This window comes from Lathyrus oleraceus, chromosome 1, assembly GCF_024323335.1.
Source record: "Lathyrus oleraceus cultivar Zhongwan6 chromosome 1, CAAS_Psat_ZW6_1.0, whole genome shotgun sequence".
NCBI classification, from domain to species: Eukaryota; Viridiplantae; Streptophyta; class Magnoliopsida; order Fabales; family Fabaceae; genus Lathyrus; species Lathyrus oleraceus.
The window spans coordinates 204,588,152-204,596,886 of NC_066579.1; the positions used below are offsets into that span (position 1 = coordinate 204,588,152).

At 40.2% G+C, this 8,735-nt stretch overlaps 2 pseudogenes; one reads left to right on the forward strand and one right to left on the reverse strand.

Annotated features, from left to right (window-relative positions):
- Positions 1 to 718: 718 nt before the first annotated feature.
- Positions 719 to 818, reverse strand: LOC127116429 (uncharacterized; annotated as a pseudogene).
- Positions 819 to 8,210: 7,392 nt separating this feature from the next.
- LOC127116430 (uncharacterized) lies at positions 8,211 to 8,310 on the forward strand (annotated as a pseudogene).
- The last annotated feature ends 425 nt before the right edge of the window (positions 8,311 to 8,735 follow it).

Here is an 8,735-nt window from a genome sequence, read left to right on the forward strand (position 1 = left end):
ACGCGATAGAACTGTGCACTTGCAGTTTGTATCCCATTCTCGACTCACACAGTCGAGCGATCAAGTTTTTGGCGCCGTTGCCGGGGACTTTTATTCAATCGATATCGTAACTCTTCCGTTACGCTGTAGAGACTAAGGTTTCTTTTTCTTCTATTCTTTCTTTCGTTGATTTGTATGCCACGCACTCGCTCACAAGGCGAACCGCTCTATTTACGAATCAACGATATCGAACTATATCTCCGAGTCTTACGACGAATTCGGGAATATCGTGCTGCGAACAATCTCCCTCCTATAGACTTTCCTGATCTCAAAGATCTTCCTTCTTTAACCGAGATGGCAGAACCAGCTCGTGCTCTTAGAGATTACGCCGCTCCATCGCAAGATGAACCGCATTCAAGTATTGCTCCGCCCGCAATCGAAGCAAACAACTTCGAACTAAAACCTTCGATGTTGCAGGCTGTGCAACAGAACCAATTCTCTGGAAATCTTACCGAAGATCCAAACCTTCATTTATCCGTATTTGTTCAATACGCTGATACTGTTAAAGCTAATGGTGTCACTTCAGAGGCAATTCGACTTCGTCTTTTTCCTTTCTCATTAAGAGATAGCGCTAGAAGATGGCTTCAATCTCTTCCTTCCAACTCAGTCACCACATGGAACGAGTTGAAGAAAGTTTTTCTTGCCCGATATTTTCCGCCAAGCAAAACAGCTATGTTAAGAGCCCAGATAAACGGATTTAAACAGAAAGACAACGAGTCTCTTTTCGAAGCATGGGAAAGATACAAAGACATGATGAGACTTTGCCCACACCATGGTTTGGAAGACTGGTTAGTAATTCACACATTTTATAATGGTCTCTTATACAACACAAGGTTAACAATAGACGCCGCTGCAGGTGGTGCACTAATGAACAAACCTTATGCTGATGCTTACCAGCTTATCGAGAGCATGGCCCAAAACCACTATCAGTGGGGAACCGAACGAACAACGGTGGAAAAACCTCAACCGAAAACTGGCATGTACGAGATAAGTAACCTTGATCACGTTAATGCAAAAGTGGATGCTTTGGTCCAGAAAATTGAAAGTTTAAACGTATCACCTCCAGCCGCCGTGGTTGCTATAACTCAGAATTGCGAGGTCTGTGGAATCCAAGGCCACACTCCTGCGGAATGTCAACTCTTGACTGGAATCCAAGCAGAGCAAGTAAACTATGCTCAAGGAAGCCCCTATTCGAATACCTATAACCCAAATTGGAAGAACCATCCGAACTTTTCATATAAGAGTAATAGTGCTTTATATGCACCTGGACAGTCTCCAAATCAAGCCCCATCTATACCTCCGGGATATCAGAAACCGAATTCTAACAATAATACCCCTAGAAAATCCAACTTGGAAATCATGATGGAAAACTTTATAGCTTCCCAACAACAAACCAATAAAGATTTCTTAAACCAGAACATACATACTGGCGAACAACTTAAACAACTAGCAAGCAAAGTAGATGCCTTGGCTACCCATAACAAAATGCTGGAAACACAAATATCTCAAGTAGCTCAACAACAAGCACCTACTGCTGCCCCAACTGGTACATTCCCTGGACAGCCCCAACCTAATCCGAGAAGCCAAGCTCATGCAATTATATTAAGAAGTGGAACGGAAGTGGAAGGACCGTCTGATCCAAGGATAGAAAACCAAAACCCTAAAAAATCAAATGAGGAAAGTGAACCTAAGGAAAAGGAAGAGAGTAATAAGGAAACCCTAGAAAAGAAGGAACCTTATGTACCTCCACCACCTTACAAACCACCTATACCTTACCCTCAAAGGCTTGTTAAAACCAAAGATGCGAGCCAATTTAGAAAATTTGTTGATCTCCTTAAACAATTAAACGTTACAATTCCGTTCACCGAAGCTATTACGCAGATGCCCTCATATGCTAAATTCTTAAAAGAAATTCTTTCTAATAAGAGGAAACTTGAGGATAGCGAAACCGTTACACTCCCTGCCGAATGTAGCGCTATAATCCAAAACATGCCTCCTAAACTCAAGGATCCGGGTAGTTTCTCTATACCCTGTCACATAGGAAAATTTGTCATCGACAAAGCTTTATGCGATTTAGGAGCCGGAATTAGCGTTATGCCTTTATCCATATGTAAGAAACTGGAAATGGGAGAATTAAGACCGACCAAAATGTCCGTGCAACTAGCAGATCGTTCCATCAAATATCCTGTAGGAATCCTTGAAAACGTTCCCGTACGCATAGGTCAGTTTTACATTCCCACTGACTTCACAATTATGGACATTAGAGAAGATGATATTACACCTATTATACTAGGAAGACCGTTCTTAGCAACTGCCGGTGCAATCATAGACGTAAAACGAGGACGACTCACCTTCGAAGTAGGTGAAGAGAAAATTGAATTCATTCTTTCCCAATTCTTGAAAGCACCTGCAATAGAAGATACATGTTACTTCATGGATATCATCGATGAATGCATAAAAGAAGCAGAGTTAGGAGAAGACAAATCATCAGACTATCCTTTAGAAGACAAATCTAAACAATGCTTAGCAATAACACCGGACCCTACACAGTGTCTTAACAAACCAACCCCTGATTTGAAAACACTTCCCAAAAATCTGAGATATGAATTCCTAGACTTAGAACTTGAACGACCTGTGATAGTTAATGCAGATCTAGGAAGACTCGAAACAGAAAAACTCTTACATATCTTAAGGAAATACCCCACCGCACTAGGATACCACATCACCGATCTTAAAGGAATAAGCCCTTCTATTTGTATGCACCGCATCATGTTAGAAGAAGACTGTAAAACCTCTAGGGAACACCAGAGAAGACTAAATCCGATCCTAAGTGAGGTAGTAAAGAAAGAAATAACCAAGTTATTGGAAGCAGGTATTATATATCCTATATCTGATAGCAAATGGGTCAGTCCTGTACACGTTGTACCAAAGAAAGGAGGCATAACCGTTATTGAAAACGAAAAAGGAGAAACTATAACTAAACGAATCGAATCGGGATGGAGAATGTGCATTGATTATAGGAAACTAAACAAAGCAACCCGAAAAGATCATTTCCCTTTACCATTCATTGACCAAATGTTAGAACGATTAGCAAAACATTCACATTTCTGTTATTTAGACGGTTATTCAGGCTTCTTTCAAATACCAATTTCCTTTCCATATTGTATTTCATTTCCTTAAAAACATTGGGGACAATGTTTAATTTAAGTATGGGGGGAAAACTTGTTCTTCCTATTGCCATTTTTTTTTTTTTTTTTTTTTTTTTTGAATAAATCAAGAATGAATATTAAACGGAAATTAAAAGAATAATTAAGAAAGAAATAGGGAAATGATAATAATAGAATAATAAAATAACAAATTAATTTGTGGGTTGTCTCCCACTAAGCGCTTTGTTTAAATGTCGCAAGCTCGACAAAGAAACTGTTAAATATAGTCTATGAGTCCTGGGGGCGTTTCGTCTAAGTGTAGGATTTGCGAATCCTCGTTGGTTTCCGCATAGTGATAGTGTTTCAGACGTTGCCCGTTTACGGTGAACGGTTCTGTAGATTGTCCTTTTATTTCTACCGCTCCACTGGGAAAGATTTTAGTGATATGAAAAGGCCCTGACCATCTGGATCGTAGTTTTCCCGGGAATAACTTTAGTCTAGAGTTAAATAAAAGTACTGCGTCGCCTTGCTTGAAGATTTTCCTTGATATACGCTTGTCATGCCTTTGTTTTGTTCTTTCTTTATAGATTCTGGCATTTTCATAGGCGTCTCTTCGGAGTTCCTCTAATTCATTTATGTCAAGGATTCTCTTTTCACCGGCGGCTTTATAATTCAAATTTAGATTTCTAATAGCCCAATAGGCTTTATGTTCTAATTCTACCGGGAGGTGACAGGATTTTCCATAAATGAGCTTAAATGGGGTCGTCCCTATGGGGGTTTTATAAGCAGTTCGGTATGCCCACAAAGCTTCTGGTAATTTCAATGACCAATCTTTCCTTGAAGTGGCTACCGTTTTTTCTAGTATTTGCTTGATTTCTCTGTTAGACATTTCCACTTGTCCACTGGTTTGAGGGTGGTAAGGTGTCGCTATCCTATGTCTCACTCCATACTTAAGTAGTAGTTTTTCGAGTACCTTGGATATAAAGTGCGATCCACCATCACTGACTACTATTCTTGGGATGCCAAATCTCGGAAATATTATATTCTTAAAGAGTCTAGTTACTACTCGGGTGTCATTTGTTGGAGAAGCTATAGCTTCGATCCATTTTGATACGTAGTCAACTGCCACGAGTATGTATTTGTTACCGAAAGAGGATGGGAAAGGTCCCATGAAGTCTATCCCCCACACGTCAAAAATCTCTACTTCCAAAATACCTTTTTGTGGCATCTCATCACGTCTAGATATGTTTCCCGTGCGTTGACATCTGTCACACTCCTTAATAGCCGCATGTACGTCCTTCCATATAGTTGGCCAATAAAAGCCAGCTTGTAGGATTTTAGAGCAGGTCTTGGATGTACTTGTGTGTCCACCATAAGGCGCGGAGTGACAGTGTTGGATTATATTTTCTACCTCTTCTTCGGGTATACATCGACGGAAAATACCATCGGGGCCTCTTTTGAAAAGTAAGGGATCATCCCAGTAATAGTGTTTTATGTCGTGGAAGAATCGTTTCTTCTGCTGGTAAGATAAAGTAGGTGGAACTATTCCGGCAGCTAAATAAATGACTAGATCAGCGTACCATGGTGTGACAGATATAGCTAAGGTGGTTTCTACTTGTATGTCGGAGTTGTTCTCTTCCAAAGTAGCTATAAGTTTGTCGTACGAGAAATCATCATTAATTGATGTTCTTTCCGGTTCAAGGTTCTCAAGTCTAGAGAGGTGGTCTGCTACTACGTTTTCAGTTCCTTTCTTGTCCTTGATTTCTAAGTCGAATTCTTGTAGTAACAAGATCCATCTTAGGAGTCTAGGTTTAGCATCCTTTTTTGTTAGAAGGTACCTGATAGCAGCGTGATCAGTGTAGACTATTATTTTGGCTCCTACCAAGTAAGAACGAAATTTATCCAGCGCAAATACCACCGCTAGGAGTTCTTTCTTGGTAGTGGCGTAATTCATTTGCGCTTCATCCAGGGTTCTGCTAGCGTAATATATAACGTGAAGCTTTGTATCCTTCCTTTGTCCTAAAACAGCACCTACAGCATAATCACTGGCATCGCACATTATTTCGAACGGTTCATTCCAGTCTGGTGTCTGCATAATGGGTGCGGAGATCAATGCTTGTTTAAGAGTTTGAAATGCTTTTAAACAGTTATCGTCGAATATGAATTCAGCATCTTTCATCAACAGTCCGGTTAAGGGTTTAGTTATCTTAGAGAAGTCTTTGATGAATCGTCGGTAAAAACCGGCGTGTCCTAAAAAGCTTCGTACTTCTCTCACGGTTCTTGGGGGTTGAAGATTTTCGATTACCTCTATTTTGGCTTTGTCTACTTCAATTCCTCTGTTCGAGATGATGTGTCCTAAAACAATTCCTTCTTGTACCATAAAGTGGCACTTTTCCCAATTAAGTACTAAGTTTACTTTTACACATCGCTCAAGAACTCTTTCTAGGTTTTCAAGGCATTCTTCGAAACTTTGTCCGTATACAGAAAGGTCATCCATAAATACTTCCATGATGTTTTCGAGAAAGTCGGCGAATATTGCCATCATGCATCTTTGAAAGGTTGCAGGGGCATTACACAGACCAAACGGCATTCGTCTATAAGCGAAGGTACCAAAAGGGCATGTGAACGTTGTCTTTTCTTGGTCATCAGGGTGAATTGGTATTTGAAAGAAGCCTGAATAACCGTCTAAATAACAGAAATGTGAATGTTTTTCTAATCGTTCTAACATTTGGTCAATGAATGGTAAAGGGAAATGATCTTTTCGGGTTGCTTTGTTTAGTTTCCTATAATCAATGCACATTCTCCATCCCGATTCGATTCGTTTACTTATAGTTTCTCCTTTTTCGTTTTCAATAACGGTTATGCCTCCTTTCTTTGGTACAACGTGTACAGGACTGACCCATTTGCTATCAGATATAGGATATATAATACCTGCTTCCAATAACTTGGTTATTTCTTTCTTTACTACCTCACTTAGGATCGGATTTAGTCTTCTCTGGTGTTCCCTAGAGGTTTTACAGTCTTCTTCTAACATGATGCGGTGCATACAAATAGAAGGGCTTATTCCTTTAAGATCGGTGATGTGGTATCCTAGTGCGGTGGGGTATTTCCTTAAGATATGTAAGAGTTTTTCTGTTTCGAGTCTTCCTAGATCTGCATTAACTATCACAGGTCGTTCAAGTTCTAAGTCTAGGAATTCATATCTCAGATTTTTGGGAAGTGTTTATAAAATCAGGGGTTGGTTTGTTAAGACATTGCGTAGGGTCCGGTGTTATTGCTAAGCATTGTTTAGATTTGTCTTCTAAAGGATAGTCTGATGATTTGTCTTCTCCTAACTCTGCTTCTTTTATGCATTCATCGATGATATCCATGAAGTAACATGTATCTTCTATTACAGGTGCTTTCAAGAATTGGGAAAGAATGAATTCAATTTTCTCTTCACCTACTTCGAAGGTGACTCGTCCTCGTTTTACGTCTATGATTGCACCGGCAGTTGCTAAGAACGGTCTTCCTAGTATAATAGGTGTAATATCATCTTCTCTAATGTCCATAATTGTGAAGTCAGTGGGAATGTAAAACTGACCTATGCGTACGGGAACGTTTTCAAGGATTCCTACAGGATATTTGATGGAACGATCTGCTAGTTGCACGGACATTTTGGTCGGTCTTAATTCTCCCATTTCCAGTTTCTTACATATGGATAAAGGCATAACGCTAATTCCGGCTCCTAAATCGCATAAAGCTTTGTCGATGACAAATTTTCCTATGTGACAGGGTATAGAGAAACTACCCGGATCCTTGAGTTTAGGAGGCATGTTTTGGATTATAGCGCTACATTCGGCAGGGAGTGTAACGGTTTCGCTATCCTCAAGTTTCCTCTTATTAGAAAGAATTTCTTTTAAGAATTTAGCATATGAGGGCATCTGCGTAATAGCTTCGGTGAACGGAATTGTAACGTTTAATTGTTTAAGGAGATCAACAAATTTTCTAAATTGGCTCGCATCTTTGGTTTTAACAAGCCTTTGAGGGTAAGGTATAGGTGGTTTGTAAGGTGGTGGAGGTACATAAGGTTCCTTCTTTTCTAGGGTTTCCTTATTACTCTCTTCCTTTTCCTTAGGTTCACTTTCCTCATTTGATTTTTTAGGGTTTTGGTTTTCTATCCTTGGATCAGACGGTCCTTCCACTTCCGTTCCACTTCTTAATATAATTGCATGAGCTTGGCTTCTCGGATTAGGTTGGGGCTGTCCAGGGAATGTACCAGTTGGGGCAGCAGTAGGTGCTTGTTGTTGAGCTACTTGAGATATTTGTGTTTCTAGCATTTTGTTATCGGTAGCCAAGGCATCTACTTTGCTTGCTAGTTGTTTAAGTTGTTCGCCAGTATGTATGTTCTGGTTTAAGAAATCTTTATTGGTTTGTTGTTGGGAAGCTATAAAGTTTTCCATCATGATTTCCAAGTTGGATTTTCTAGGGGTATTATTGTTAGAATTCGGTTTCTGATATCCCGGAGGTATAGATGGGGCTTGATTTGGAGACTGTCCAGGTGCATATAAAGCACTATTACTCTTATATGAAAAGTTCGGATGGTTCTTCCAATTTGGGTTATAGGTATTCGAATAGGGGCTTCCTTGAGCATAGTTTACTTGCTCTGCTTGGATTCCAGTCAAGAGTTGACATTCCGCAGGAGTGTGGCCTTGGATTCCACAGACCTCGCAATTCTGAGTTATAGCAACCACGGCGGCTGGAGGTGATACGTTTAAACTTTCAATTTTCTGGACCAAAGCATCCACTTTTGCATTAACGTGATCAAGGTTACTTATCTCGTACATGCCAGTTTTCGGTTGAGGTTTTTCCACCGTTGTTCGTTCGGTTCCCCACTGATAGTGGTTTTGGGCCATGCTCTCGATAAGCTGGTAAGCATCAGCATAAGGTTTGTTCATTAGTGCACCACCTGCAGCGGCGTCTATTGTTAACCTTGTGTTGTATAAGAGACCATTATAAAATGTGTGAATTACTAACCAGTCTTCCAAACCATGGTGTGGGCAAAGTCTCATCATGTCTTTGTATCTTTCCCATGCTTCGAAAAGAGACTCGTTGTCTTTCTGTTTAAATCCGTTTATCTGGGCTCTTAACATAGCTGTTTTGCTTGGCGGAAAATATCGGGCAAGAAAAACTTTCTTCAACTCGTTCCATGTGGTGACTGAGTTGGAAGGAAGAGATTGAAGCCATCTTCTAGCGCTATCTCTTAATGAGAAAGGAAAAAGATGAAGTCGAATTGCCTCTGAAGTGACACCATTAGCTTTAACAGTATCAGCGTATTGAACAAATACGGATAAATGAAGGTTTGGATCTTCGGTAAGATTTCCAGAGAATTGGTTCTGTTGCACAGCCTGCAACATCGAAGGTTTTAGTTCGAAGTTGTTTGCTTCGATTGCGGGCGGAGCAATACTTGAATGCGGTTCATCTTGCGATGGAGCGGCGTAATCTCTAAGAGCACGAGCTGGTTCTGCCATCTCGGTTAAAGAAGGAAGATCTTTGAGATCAGGAAAGTCT